This window comes from Adiantum capillus-veneris, chromosome 23 (genome assembly GCF_014529385.1).
Source record: "Adiantum capillus-veneris isolate H3 chromosome 23, ASM1452938v2, whole genome shotgun sequence".
NCBI lineage: Eukaryota > Viridiplantae > Streptophyta > Polypodiopsida > Polypodiales > Pteridaceae > Adiantum > Adiantum capillus-veneris.
The window spans coordinates 103,187,543-103,201,828 of NC_140953.1; the positions used below are offsets into that span (position 1 = coordinate 103,187,543).

Sequence of the window (14,286 nt, forward strand, 5' to 3'; positions counted from 1 at the left end):
GGCGAGAAGACGTGGAAGCCATAGCTCTCAGAGAAAAGATTTAGTGGAGGGAGATTCACTTTGAAAGCATTCTAATGGAGGGAAAGTGTTTTAGAATTCCAATATCTTGTGCGGGCTTAATGGTCACCCTCCAGTACGTTAATGACCATAAGAGAATATCAGCAGTGGGACCACTGGCAAGCACCTAACAGCTCGATAAAAGCAAGGATATTACGATGTCACAATCCAAGTTTTTAGGCTATTTTCCTATTTTTTGAGTCTTTCCACGTACTTTTCTACGTAACGTAGCTCTCATGCTCATTGGACGCACTCTATTTTTCTCTCTCTTCATATGGCCCTCCAAATGACCTCCGAAATTTCCTAATGTAGGGCGGAAATAGTTTTTTGGACTTTTAAAATGTTGTCCCGTTTTTGCTACGAGACAGGAGTAGGTCTTCTTCTAATGCTTTAGACCCAAGCCATCGTCAATGGTGAAGGTCTATTCCTTGGATTTTTCTTGTTTAGAGACTCTAATTTTTATCAGACCTAGAGACATGTCAAGGATCCCATCTCGATCTTGGTATTGGCGAGTTCGGGACCTTACAAATCCCATTTGATTTGTTCGGGCTGACAGGCCGCTATGGTCAATTTTTGGTCATAGGTCTTCGTGCACTACTCGGTTTCGAGGGTTTTTTCTAGGAGTTTAGACTAGCTACCGGCCGTACAAAATGAATCATTGACGAGTAAAGAACTTACCCCTCATGTTTCAAGTGAGACAGCGCTGAAAACGGGCAACTGTGGACTCCGGAAAAGACGTGAGAAAGAGGTCGAAAGCTCTCTCTGCAAAGGTTGCAAGTGGAAATGAGGTGGTTTTAGCCTATCTTGGATATCTATACCCGGACTTCCCGAACCAATTTTTTCCAAATTCCTCCGTTAGTCCTACTAGGCCGTGAAATCTATGTTAGAGTCAAAAATTTTCTTGATCGGATTCCTGTAGCTCGTTCTGCAAGAATTTTGCAAAAGTAGGCCTGGCCACCTAATTTAGGCTTCTCGCTTCCATCATCTGATTTCATTGAAAATTATTGTGCTTGTCTGCCTTGTCTTTCTGATCACCATCGTGTCTTCCTTTTTTCCATCTGAGCTTCCCTACTATTTATTATTAATTTTTGATATATTTATTAAAAAAATCAAAGAAAATAGCAAAATGCTCTAAAAAAGTAAAGTGAAAATCCAATAATTAAGAAAATCCATTAAAAACACGGTTTTATTATTTTTTGTTGGAATTTTCTATTTTTAAGTCTCATTATCAATAAAAATGATTAAAAATATCCAAAAAGGACTACTTTTTGATGATTTTCTGATAGTATATACACTATTTACACTCATTGGGAAAATATTATGAGTGAATTTTCCCTTGATGATGAATTATAAGGACACTATTAGGTAATTTTGCAAAACATCACACGTTAACATCGAGCTTTTTCCCCCCCTCTTCAAACATTGCCCTTAATTACTTAGTACTTAGTGCCCTTCCACCCCTCCTAGATGGCATACTCCAGGACGACTGTGTGCATGGGTTGAACAATGGTGTCTATGCATAGCTGTGGTTGGCTCTACCATGATTTGAAGATCAATGCAATTCATACCACTATGTTGTGCATGAGTTGGGTCTTGAGTAATTAACTCAAGGGTTTCTGATGTTGAGGTTTGTTGCTGATGTCTTCCAAAGAGCAAATCTTGTAGCTTGCGTGCTCTCTATTTGATTGTACCATCAGGATGCTTCAGCACGCTGATTGCTTGAGTTGTTGGTAGCACTCTTAAATGTTGTCGAGCTTTTTCTCACCATTGGTAGTTTGGTCTGCTTGGTGTTGTATGGTGTGGTGGAGTCTTTTGAGACTTAACTCGCCATTGCTTGATTGGTTTTACCGTTTGTGGATAAGATAAGTGCTCCTTTTTCTTCCAAACCAATTTCATGTTATGTTCCTTGCTCGGAGATGCTCGTCTCCGTGTTTTAACTCTTGGAACCTTCTTTTGTTTTGTTGGTGAAGTTTTTGGCACCCATATTTGAATAGGATTATCCTTAAGCTGTGCTTTTGGTACCCAAATTTACCTGACTCTTTGCATGATACTTGTAGCATCTGCTTGTCGAGGGGATGGAGAAGATTGACTACTTTGTGGTTTGGTCTGATGATTGCTTCTTTTCTATTCGTCCTTGCTTGGTGCAATTGGAACAATGAGTTGCCCTCCTTTAGGTGATAGCTTTAGCTTATTTGTATCCCAATCTGGTACTGCTTTGTATGTTCGCATCTAGGGAATTGCAAGAATCATCATCTCATTCATGTGTTCATCTGGTAAGCAATACAAACTGATGAGGATATGAACATCCATGTACTATCACGTTCAAGTTCACTACTCCCAATGTTGGGGTTGGGTTCTTGTTGCATCCCTTGATTGTCGCTATTTCTACTGTAAATGCTTGACTTGTTTCCTTCTTGTACGTGGAATAACTAAGGCCCACTAAGACATTGGTGCTATGATTGTTGAGCTGTACTTTGATGCGCAGGTCCATTCCATCTAACCAGTCATCATATGTTGAAACTGCATCTTTTGGTAATTCTCATTGTCAATCATCTATTTCCACAGTGTTGATGGGAATCTGTTGAGTCTTCAGAGTAGCTTTACGTTTGAGTACCCAAAGTCGAGCTTCCTCTTGGACTTCATCAATAACCTGCTGTCGTTTATTTTTTCTTTGCTTGGCTGCGTGCATTCTTTCTAGCAATTCATTGGTTAGCGGCAAATTGTATTTCTTTAAATGACATCCACTAATCCAGTTAGCCATTGGTTCACCATCTACGATGGACAATTTTATGGCTCCAATTGGAGATACATTTTCAATGATAAATGGTCCATTTTCCTTTTTCTTAAACTTGGGAATGTGTTGCTTAAGGGAATAGACTAAAACTAAGTCCCCTTTCTTGAAGATTTTTGTGATTAGGTGGGAATCAAAAAACTGTTTTTGTTTCCTCTTTTGTGCATGGATGTGAGCTACAGCAGTTAGCCTTTGCTCATCTAGCTTTTCCAAATCTTCAAGTCTTTCTCACAATTCATGTCCAGTCCACTCAAGATTCTGTGCTACCCTTAATGTTGGCAATAGGAAATCTATTGGAAGTATGGCATCAAGACCATAAACAAGGTTAAAGGGTGTAGCATTTAAAGCTACTTTGAATGAAACTTGATAAGCCCATAGAGCAACATGGAGATTCATTTCTTAGTCCGTCCTTCCTCAACTAACCACTTTAGTCAGCACTGAGCTAAGAATTTTATTCGTATGCTCAGCTTATCCGTTTGCTTGTGGGTGATAGGGACCTGATTTGTTATGGATGACCATAAACTCATTAAGGAAATACTCGATTACCTCATTGAGGAAATGAGTTCCCCGATCACTGACAATTTTATTGGCAGTCCATATCTCGTGAATACATACTCATATCAAAACGCAACAGTGATTCTGGCATCATTCTTTTGAGTTGCTTTAGCCTCGGCCCACTTCGTCAAATAGTCCATAGCTACAATGATATATTGAGCTTGGGTTCTATAAGCAGGTGGTTGTATTGGTCCAACAAAGTCTATACCCCATTTGGCTAAAGCTCTAGCCCCCATCATTGCTCTTAAGGGCATGCTATCTTCACGTGTTGGCATTTTTGCTCGTTGACAAGCATCACACCTTCAAATATATTCTTTGGCATCTGCAAAAAGTGTTGGCCACCATATGCCTGCCATTAGGATTGCTCTTGCAATCTCACTAGAAAAGAGATACAGGTGTCTTGATTTAGATGGGCATAGCCATCGCTCGGTGGTGGAATAAAGGAAGCTATTGGGAGCTAGACGACACCCGCTGGCTACCCGCTTCCAGGGAGGGTGCTGTATCTGCCCTATTACATAGGGTGAGGTTTAGATAGATGATACCTTTTTCCGTCCTCTTTCTAGAAACACTGGGCCATTTGTGGCGGTTCTGTATGTAAGAGACCTATTGAATGCCTGGATAGGGACCTTGGGCGTGCTGGTAAGGTCATACCACTGGCTCTAGGCAGCATATGGTCTCTTTAATGCTAGCTGGGTAGAGGCCATTTCAACAAGATGCTGACGCACCTAGGAGTGCATGGCTATATACCTCAAGGACTGCCTCCTCAGAGAATCCTCGTTGGATAGTCTAGGTGCCCATTCGAGAGCTATTTTTTCATTCATAACTAATATTTGTCTTTTACCACCCCCTTTATATGTTTACAATAATACAAAAGGGGATAGAGGACACAAGAGGCTCTGAGGATGAAGGCGCCGAGGCCTCCACTAGGAGGAAACTTGGAAAAGGGGTTGGTAGAGGCCCACGCTCCCCTTTTCCCTCTACAGGACCCTCCCCAACTGGAGTGGGTTTATATGTATGGTAATAGATCATAAGTGTACACAGCTAGTATATATTAAATAGTAACATGAGTCAAGAGGAGGCTATCTATATTAGGGTGAGGGTCCCACTGGTTTATCAAAGGGCTGATAAGACAAGAGGAGGATGAGGAAGGTGGCCGATGGGAAGATCAAGACACCTACAAGAAACTAAGCAACAATGAGAACTAGGGGGTTATAAGGTATTGAAAAGCTCAGTTTATCCCCACTAGAGATGATTTTTTTCACGATACGTCTTGAGTGGTTAGGCGCATCAAAATAATAGTCGTCGTCACTAGCAATCTTAAAGAACACAACCTCCCAAACAAAGAGATGTGCGGATATGATAGCAAGGCATGCAAGAAGAAGGAATCTCCAATACCCTGAATGGCAAACTGGTGGGTCCTTTCCTCTAGCGGCAAACACCTAGGCCTTATCTTTATCCGATATCCACATATAGGATGAGACAAACGGAGTGGAAGCCTATTCCTTGAGTTTGATAAGGCCCTCCAATATAGCTTGTCTAGCCCACCATTCAGTGCGTCCAACATCCAGGTGACCCACAACCCGGTCCCACACCTAGTAACCCACGTCAGTGATGAGATTTTGGTAGTCTTCATCATTAAGGGAGACAGACCCAGCCTTCTTACTCTTACTGGCCTCATTTAGGACAGCAAGCATTTGATAAACAACATTGATAGTGGCCTAGTCCATAATATACTTAAAGACACCGTGTAACCCAAAGAGCTGGACTATTGAGACTAAAAGAAACAAACCATATGAGAGATCCCTCCGTAAAAAGATTGAATAAGACAACCAAGATAGGATTGGGGATGATGAACCCACATGATAGTTGATGGTGCTTGGCGTGGGCTGTTCTTGATGAGGTACAAATAGAAGAGAAAGACAACATCAAGGAAAGAAGGTGGTTTCACATTTGGTACTTTTAAGCCCATACAAAAGTTAAATATAAGGTTGTTGAGGGGGTGGTTATAGTGTCGATAGTGCCAATAGCCTTAAGCATTTCAATAGCTTTCGGGGGGGGGGGGGGGGTGACTCAGATTTTTCATTCTAATGGGATTTTGAGCCCTAGCAAGTGCATACTGGTTTGTTTGAGCAAAGCATTCAACGAATGGAGGGCAAAAAGATAGTTGCAACATTGAGTAAGGTGGACCAACCCATCATTCTCTAGGCTCATTGGGATCCCCAAGCAAGAATCTTCCAAGTAAAAAACGAGATGCATTAGAAGGAAAACTTCATGGGAGGCGAGTATACGAGAGTTAAGAAACATGTTGTGGTATAGGTTGCGTGGTTTTCCCGGCAAAGACTTCTCTTCTGTCCTTTTGTTGTATGGCTTTGTCCAGGAGGGAAGATAGACCGGGTTCCTTGAGCCCACATTATCGTGAAAAAGGGCGAGTTCTTGTAGTATTGGGTTCCCCAATACCTTCCTTTGAAATCCAGTCAAGTCAGTTGATGGGGATGTCTGGTCTACCTGCTTAATGCTCAATGAGATGGTACCCATCTAACTAGTCAATTTGGCCCCATCTAGTGCACATTAGAGAATCCATTTCAGGAGGGGCTTGGGGCACTCCTCTCCCCACTTGTCCATAACAAAGGACCCGAAGGACCCAGACTGGTAGGCCTCCCCGGCATGCCACCATGTTTATCTCCTCCAAGGTAAGCTCATTGGAGAGAACGAGCTGGTTGATAACCCACTGAATGACCCTCTTAAGGCTGCATCTTAGGTTGGCTAGGGTGATTGCACCAAAGCCGTTCTTTGGCACGAGTCCTGAGTAAATGGGAAGCTCCACATATGAGGTGGAAAAGAGGTGTTGCATGGGGCATCTACGGTAGAAATATGGACAGTCCTCTGGGATAAATAATCAAAAGATTAGGTAACATGTGCTGGTTATAGCCTTGATCTCCTCATTGAGAAGATTAACGAGCTCTTTGTATCAAGAGGGGGTGGCAACCAACCTAGATAATCCAGATTCCAACTGGCCCAATAGAGGATTAAGGTAGGCCAGCCAAGGTAGTACTAGGGAATAAGGGTGGCAACATGTAACCTGTTTTCACGGGGCCTTCTCTGTCTGAAAATATAGCCCCCCTACCTGTTCCTTTAGGCCCTCCCTTACCTTGATGCGAGACTCTACCCACTGAACCATCTGGTCCTCCATCCATATCTCCTACTTGCGATAGGCCTCCCCAAGCTCCATATACTGCTTTAAGAATTCCAGGGCCCTCTCCACTTCAGGGCGGGTTAGTTGATTATCCAGAGGCTTATCCTCACTCACTTCCACGGTCGGTTCTTCTTCCAAGATCGTCCCCCTTCCCGTGTTGGATGGAAGGCACCCTCCCGTTTTGGGCTCATCATCCTTTCCCTCCATGTATTCCCTACTAGATAAAACCTCAAAATTGTCGGCACTATCGACACTATTGACATCATCCACGCCTTCCACGTGGTTGACCATTAGGCAAAATTTGGATTCACAAAGGGGCCCTTTAAGGAGTTTGACTTTACCGCTCTCTACCAAAACGGGCGCATGGATAAATTTTTCCAAACAAACTCCAAAGTTGGCGGAGGTTTGACAGTTAGAATATCCTCTTCAAACTCTATCTACTGATATATAGCACGCCATGAAATTCCTCATATTTTAGAAGATCCCTTTTTTTTATTCACCTATGATGTGACAACTCTGTCAGAATCTAAGTGAATCAAACAAGAATCTTCTAAAATATGAGGAATCTCATGGCGTGCTATATATCAGTAGATAGAGCTTGAAGAGGACATTCTAACTGTCAAACCTTCGCCAACTTTGGAGTTTGTTTGCAAAAATTTATCCATGCACCCATTTTGGTAAAGAGAGGTAAAGTCAAACTCCTTAAAGGGCCCCTTTGTGAGTCCAAATTTTCCCTAATGCGTCTTGCAACCTCCTCGTTCCCATCCTTCCTTGTCCTCCTTGAACCGAGGCCAAGGATCAATTTTCATTAGGTATTGCATTGAACCTGTTATTTTGTTCTTCCTTATGGATTCCCCATAATCAAGCCTTAGACCTTGCACTAATATCCCTATAGATCTCCTCCTAATAACAACATTGTGATATCCTTGTGATCGTATAATGTCGTCTAATGCATCCCCAAATTGGTTCAATGGGATCGGCTCTATCCCACTTGCATCTACATAGAGGATATAATCCTCGTAGAGAGACCCGAGGATTGGCACCTTCTTTGCTCCTAGTGGGATTTCGGCCCCCGGGTCATACCTCACTCTTTTTGCTACCCACTCTATCAGCCGTGACCTATCCGGATCTTGTTGGGCGGAATTCCCAAGGCCCAAGTAACTAGCCCTCTGGCACCCCCCTTGAGCATTTCAACAAGAAAGGGATTGCGGCGTGTCACTGTTCTGGGTGTTTGTATAAAGAGAAAGTGTTCCTCCCCCTGCTAGATCGGTCCACCTCGAGCCACCTTTAGTTTCCCATAATAAGGAGTGGGTGCCGGTCTTAACCAACATAGCATGCCTCCCTTTAGCCTCTACTGTTACCCTCTCATTGGAGAGCAACCTTTTTAATAGCTACTAATGACGCATTACTCGGATTTTGAGTAACATCTGGGAAGAGAAGCAAGTTCTTTCCTTCTACAAAAGTCAGCTCAAATTGATTGGCTATCGGGTTCACATCCAGGATCTTGAAAGTTTCCCCTAGGATGTACTCCAAGAGCTCTGTTAGGGTCGACTTCTCCACGGCCCCGAGCCCCCACAAAAAGAGACTGAACTGCTCTCGGGTATCTAATTTAAAGACTAGTCTCAGGAAGGCTCTCAACAAGTTAAAAGACCATATTAGATATTTTGGTAAAAATCTCACATTATGGGAATCTCCAAATCGACTAAATTCATGTAATTTGGGAATTTTCCACTTAAAGTGGGAAAAATTGAGGTGTGTGGTTAGTAAATAAAGTGAAAATCTCATAGGATTGTGGTGTTGATAAACACCAAAAGTCAAGAGGATGTACAACACATGGATTTGAATAATAACTATAAATTACATAAAACAAAGGAAGATACAAAAAAGATTTTGTTTACAAACTGACTAGTATAGTCACAATAGAAGCTCCACATAATTCTACTCCACATTTGATACCATATCTGAACTTTGATCCAAGTGTGGTTGATGTGCACGAGTGAGGCCTTCTTTGGCTTTTAGAGCATGCCTTTCTGGAGTCTTTATTCTAGAAAATGGTCCTTCTTTGTTGGGTCTCCAGGACCAAACAATTGCATCTACATTTTCCCACACTTGTGGGTCCTTATAGTTGACAACCCAATAACCCTTCCAGCAATTACTGTAAGCTTGAGTATCTGTCATCCCACTTTTTCTGGCGCAAGGTGCCCAATATTGAATCAAGAGTTTTCTGTAGTTTGGTGATGTAGGCTCATTATCAATGTCAAATAAATCCATTGCAAGCCACACTGGATAGATTTCTGTGTCACTCGGAACAAGCATAAGAAAGTCACCTTGGTGCACATGAGACATAGGGTCAAACTCTTCCCTTGGCCTATCTCGTTGAGGCCCACAAAAATGATCGTTCAACTCTTCAAGGCCTAGGAATCTTTCTGCTCCTTGTTGCAAATTCATTGTAGTGCTTTGTAGGTGAGAATATTCTTGAGTTTTTGGCCAAAACATTTCATACAAGACTCCCTCTGATATGATTGCTTTTCCAATCTCTTCAATTACCTTACTCCAATAATCTATCACGGGTCTATAATATCGCGGAATACTTGAACCATTCCCTAAATTTTTCCAAAATTTTATATAGTTCTTTAGCCCCAAAATGACTTCTTCGTGGGCCTTGACATACTCCGCCATTTGTACTAGAGGTGGATCTCCATGTGGTAACATTGGCTTGCCTTCTGTGTCTGTTTTCCAAAGGCGAATACTTCCACTCCAACTTGATACACCTGCATGTGCCTTATATTGCATCATTGGTGTCTCATCCTGCATAAAGAACCTGAACTGAAGCGGTTTGGAATGTCCAACAAGTATGTCTTGTCCATCACAAAGATAGCCATCACAATATTGCTTGAAATCGGGGATCTTTGTGAGAAAAAATGGAGCTGGAGATGAAGATGAGTTGTTTCGTAATGTATCCATAAAATGTGGAAAAGTATAGGTTTGTGTAACTCTCAGCTTCTCTGAAAACCTACTAAACATGGCGTCTATGTCCTCATGTGTATGCCCAACCATTAAAAATCCCATCTGGATGGTTTTGAAAACACCCCTTGCAACAAGCATTCACAAATAGGCAGATAAGTATCGATTTTTGTTTTCCCCTGCACAATTATCCAATTGAAGCAACAAGTTCTCTGGCAATCTATGAAATGTTGACCCCAATTCCTCTTCTGCAATTTCTGACGACTGCACAATGGGCTCTTTTCCATCACTCAAGTTATGGTAGTCCAAAGAATCCCTTGAGTTCAAAGCATGTAGTAGTGAAATATTGCTCCTTGGAAGTCCATTTGTTACTAGATCACCAAGAGGATGCTTATCTATCATCTCTAGGTTATGTAAACAATTAGCAATTGAGCCAATTGTAAGATTTGGATCAGCTGGCCACAAACCATTCAAGACAAAGTGTCCGTAATGACCTTCTCCATGTACATGAGTGATCATGCCAATCAATGCCACCTGCAGATTATATCCTGAATCCACACCCTTGGAAACAATGCGTAATCTAGGAATGGCAGTCTTCTTTTGATCCATCTTATCATGGATTATGCATACATATTTTTGTGGTTGAGTTTCTGAATACGTGCGCCATGCATAATATAGGCTTCTGCAACTCTTTTGTTGTGCCATGTGAACTTCTCTCTCCCTTAAGAGAAGAGCTCTCTCTTCAAGAGAAGGTTTAGCTTCTAACCTTGCCTTGATTGAGCTACAAATATTGCACTTAGAGAACTCACTCGTCTTTGTTAAAGTGACATGTGGGTACTCTTTGTTCCAAATTCTACCAAAAGAAGATTGGGATAGCTTCTTCTCATAGCCCATTTGGTCAAGTGTCGTGTTCATTTCACATAAAATATCCACTTGTTTGTATGTTGATGGAATCACCAATTGAGTCTCTCTTGAGCCATCTAGCAGTGTTCTACTTCTATGTGGCATCTTCTCAGAGTTGTTTTCCACAAACTCATTTAGTAGTGCTCTTGCTAAACTAGTATGTTGAAGTCCCCTTCTCAATGTACATGTGTTCCCATGTACATATTGGCGCACACCATTTTCAAAGTTCTCCTTGTATCGATAAAATGATGTCTTTGGTATTCCATGTAGCTCATACCATGCTCTACAACAAACAATAGAGCCATTTAGCCTGAATTGGTATCGTGACTTCTCATCTTTCTGATAACATATAGAAAGAACATCATAAACATAATTAGTGCGTGATTTTTGAGACTCTCCCCAAAATTGTTGTCGTAACCTTGTCACCATATCACGATCTGCAAACTGGCAACATTTTTGTGCACAACAATCAATGCATGATACCCTTTGAATTGATTTGTTTGAAAGGTAAAAAGTTGAAGCTGGTGCTGCTTTTGATTTTTGAGTCCTGTTCATGAAAGTGTATCGTCTCTTCCTTGACAATTGGACAACATTACTCCCATCAAGTTTTTTTCCAACATTGTCATCGTTGGATACATCCTCATATGTAGCATGCATGCCATCAACAGGAACAAATCGTTGTAATGGTCTCCCATTCAACATTGTTGTCTGCTTGATGGGCCACTTTAGCAAAGTGATGCTACCCACTTCAACCACATCATCAATGCTTGCATTTTCTCTTTCAATACCCACACCCACACAATCAGGACTAAGTTCCTGAAAGTTGACATAATCATGTGGAAATACATATAAGATGGTCCCTTCATTGAAGGTTTGCATCATTGTGTCATCTTTTAAAAGGACCCTCTGATTTCTCCAAGACTCTCGAATCATTGCTTCAAATTTTGGGCTTGTCATAGGTATTGCATCTGTAACTAGAGGATCAGAATGATCATGTTCTTCATCACCATTGTAGCTTTCCTGTGGATCAATTAAGTTCCCGTTTAATACAAAAGATTGCAAAAGAATCTTTGACCATCGAACAGCACTCCATAATGAGCCTTGGAGAGATGAAGTATCCATTGTAGGAAAAGGTAGGACCACATCCTTCAAGCATTCCTCCACTAGTATGGAGACATTTCCTTGCCCTATCTTTGTACCACCACAAGTGGAATCTGGATCTGTTCTACACACACAGCCAATACCAACAATTTCATTGTCAAGTATCATATGTACTTTCTCCTTAGATTCAAAGTCCATCCTGTAAGTGAAAAAGATTACATTGTTAAATCCATAGTTATAGAAAAATACTCTTCAAACAAAAAATCATGCTACAACATGGAAAAGGTTTGCATAGGTTGGACAAGTGGTGAACCTTGAGACCAAATCCTCCTTGCTATATTAATGGAATCAAGGTTGGAAATTATGGTGGATCTTGAAACCAAAGCATCCTTGCTATATTAGAACATAGGTTGGACAAGTGGTGGACCTAGTTGTAATACCCACTGCCACCTATCAACTACTATAGGACTTTGCTTTCCAATGTCCAAGTATCCCTTGAGGCTTTCAAGGTTGAACACGTGGTGGACCTTGAAACAAAAATCCCCTTTCTATATCAGAGCATAGCTTGGACAAGTGGTGGACCTAGTTATAATGCTCAATATCCAAGGTGAAATACCTTAGGACCTTGCTACCTTGCTTGCCAATGTTTACGTAGCCCCTGATTTATTTAATGGAAGTAAGGTTGGACAAGTGGTGGACCTTGAAACCAAAGCCTCTTTGCTATATGAGAGCATAGGTTGGACCTAGTTGTAATACCCACTGCCACCTATCAACTACTATAGGACTATGCTTTCCAATGTCCAAGTATCCCTTGAGTCTTTCAAGGTTGAACACGTGGTGGACCTTGAAACAAAAATCCCCTTTCTATATCAGAGCATAGCTTGGACAAGTGGTGGACCTAGTTATAATGCCCAATATCCAAGGTGAAACACCTTAGGACCTTCCTACCTTGCTTGCCAATGTTTACGTAGCCCCTCATTTCTTTAATGGAAGCAAGGTTGGACAAGTGGTGGACCTTGAAACCAAAGCCTCTTTGCTATATGAGAGCATAGGTTGGACCTAGTTGTAATACCCACTTCCACCTATCAACTACTATAGGACTATGCTTTCCAATGTCCAAGTATCCCTTGAGTCTTGCAAGGTTGAACACGTGGTGGACCTTGAAACGAAAATCCCCTTTCTATATCAGAGCATATCTTGGACAAGTGGTGGACCTAGTTATAATGCCCAATATCCAAGGTGAAATACCTTAGGACCTTTCTACCTTGCTTGCCAATGTTTACGTAGCCCCTCATTTCTTTAATGGAATCAAGGTTGGGCAAGTGGTGGACCTTGAAACCAAAGCCTCTTTGCTATATGAGGGCATAGGTTGGACCTATTTGTTATACCCACTGCCACCTACCAACTACTATAGGACTATGCTTTCCAATGTCCAAGTATCCCTTGAGTCTTGCAAGGTTGAACACGTGGTGGATTATTGAAACCAAAATCCCCTTTCTATATCAGAGCATATCTTGGACAATTGGTGGACCTAGTTATAATGCCCCTCCTTTCTTTAATGGAAGAAAGGTTGGAAAAGTGGTGAATCTTGAAACCCAAACTCTTTGGCTATATATAGAGGATAGCTTGGACAAGTAGTGGGCTTAGTTGTAGTATCCAATGTCCAAGGTCCAAGGTGAACTATGTAAATACCTTACTTCCAAAAACAAAGTCGTAGAAGTGGTTCTCCTTCAAACCAAAACCTCCTTAGTGTATTAGAACATATCTTGGAGAAGTGGTGGACTTAGTTGTAATGGTGAATGTCCAAAGCAAACTATTATAGGACCTTGCTTCCCAAATCAAGTTTGGACAAGTGGTGGATCTTGAAACCAAAACCCCCTTACTGTATTAGAGCATAGCTTAGATAAGTGGTGGACCTAGCTGCCATGGAAAATGTTCAATGTGAACTGCTACAGGACCTTGCTATTAAATGTCTAAGTAGAGCTAGCTTCTTTAATGGAATCAAGGTTGGGAAAGTGGTGCATCTTGAAACCAAAAGCCCTTTATTGTATTAGAGCATAGCTTGGACAAGTGAGGGACCTAGTTTTAATGTGTGATGTCCAAAGAAAAGTATTACAAGACCTTGCTTTCCAATATTTGAATTGGTCAAGTGGTTAAAACTAAGTATAAAACTTTGACCATTTTCTTCTCGAATTGCCAAAAAGCTAGTTTTAGACACCCCTAAATGAAAATGGTTTAGGGTGGCCTTAAACAACGTTTTTTCAAAGACTTGAACAAAAGGGTTGCCGAAGAGTAATGAAAATTTATTATGGCTTGAAGTGCCTGAGTATGTGAAAACAAGCCTAGGTTTTCCACGAGGCAAAAGGTGACATAATAAGAACATTAGAAACTTAGGATTGACCATGTGGCCTAAACTTTGGCAAGTGAAGTGGTGGCCAAGTTTTGTGGCACAGTGTGCACTTGGTCCTATATGTGTTGACCACTTGGCTAAATCTAGGACCATAAGGCCAAACCTTTGGCACCTTAAATATAGTATGGGACATAATCTCGAAATGCTATAGTAAATTAGTAGTATAGTTAATATGTTAATATTTGTATTATATTTAAGTATATGCTAAATATAATTTATGTTCAAAATTTCACTAATGAAGAATGTTCCCATTTAGCACTCCAGATGCGGGGTCTTAGGGCAATGCCACAATGGAGTGACAAGATAGTGCTT

At 41.3% G+C, this 14,286-nt stretch overlaps 1 pseudogene; it reads right to left on the reverse strand.

Moving 5' to 3' along the window:
• Positions 1-6,299: 6,299 nt before the first annotated feature.
• Positions 6,300-14,286, reverse strand: part of LOC147428267 (uncharacterized) — a 56,298-nt pseudogene continuing 48,311 nt past the window's right edge.